The following is a 1,223-nucleotide window of genomic DNA, read 5'->3' on the forward strand; positions in this document are numbered from 1 at the left end:
CTAGTTAAGTCTTCTTTCCCCCCTATAGACTTAGTTCAAACCAATAGGGTCTTACAGTTGATACATATGGATCTTTTTGGTCCATCTCAGGTTAGAAGTTTTGGAGGAAACTTGTATGGTTATGTGTTAGTAGATGATTACTCTAGGTTCACCTGGACATTTTTTCTGACTCACAAGAGTGAGGCATTCTCAGTTTTTCAAAAATTTGCTATTTTAGTTCAAAATGAGAAAAACGAGAAAATTATATCCATCAAGAGTGATCATGGTAGGGAATTCCAGAATGATTGCTTTAATTCTTACTGTGAACAGAATGGAATTCACCATCTGTACTCAGCCCCCACAACTCCACAACAAAATGGAGTAGTAGAGAGGAAGAATAGGTCCTTAGAGGAACTAGCTAGAACCATGCTTAAGGACTCAAGCCTTCCTAAATACTTTTGTGCTGATGCTATAAACACTTCCACACATGTAGTGAATAGAGTTCTTATTAGGCCTATACTTAGAAAGACTCCCTATGAGTTATACAAGGGTAGAAAACCAAGCATCTCTTACTTATGGGTCTTTGGGTGTAAGTGCTTTGTTTTAAACAATGGTAAAGAACATCTAGGTAAGTTTGATCCTAAGGCAGATGAGGGTATCTTTCTAGGTTATTCCCAGTCTAGTAAAGCCTATAGAATCAACAATAAAAGAACCAAAACTATAGAGGAATCTGTTCATGTTAAATTTGATGAATTGATTGTTGAAAACTTGAACAACACTCCTTCTATAGTTGGTAACTCATTGGATGATATTGTAGAATCTGAACCAATAGAACCTAGTGAACCTGTACCTCCAACCAACCTTAATTGTGTAGAACCTATTAGCGAGAGTGATTTACCTAAGGAATGGAAGTTTGTCAAAAACCATCCCATAGACAACATTATTGGAGAGATTTCAAAAGGAGTTTCCACTAGAAAATCCCGCATAGAATTTTGTAACTTCACAGCCTTTGTATCTCAAATAGAACCCAAAAACATAAAGGAAGCTCTTATGGATCATGACTGGATAGTTGCCATGCAAAAAGAGCTCAACCAGTTTGAGAGAAACAAAGTGTGGATACTAGTTCCAAAACCAGAAGATAAACATGTCATAGGAACTAGGTGGGTGTTCAGAAACAAAATGGATGAGAATGGTGTTATTACTAGGAATAAAGCTAGGTTAGTGGCCAAGGGTTACAACCAAGA

This window comes from Cicer arietinum, chromosome 8 (genome assembly GCF_000331145.2).
Source record: "Cicer arietinum cultivar CDC Frontier isolate Library 1 chromosome 8, Cicar.CDCFrontier_v2.0, whole genome shotgun sequence".
NCBI classification, from domain to species: domain Eukaryota; kingdom Viridiplantae; phylum Streptophyta; class Magnoliopsida; order Fabales; family Fabaceae; genus Cicer; species Cicer arietinum.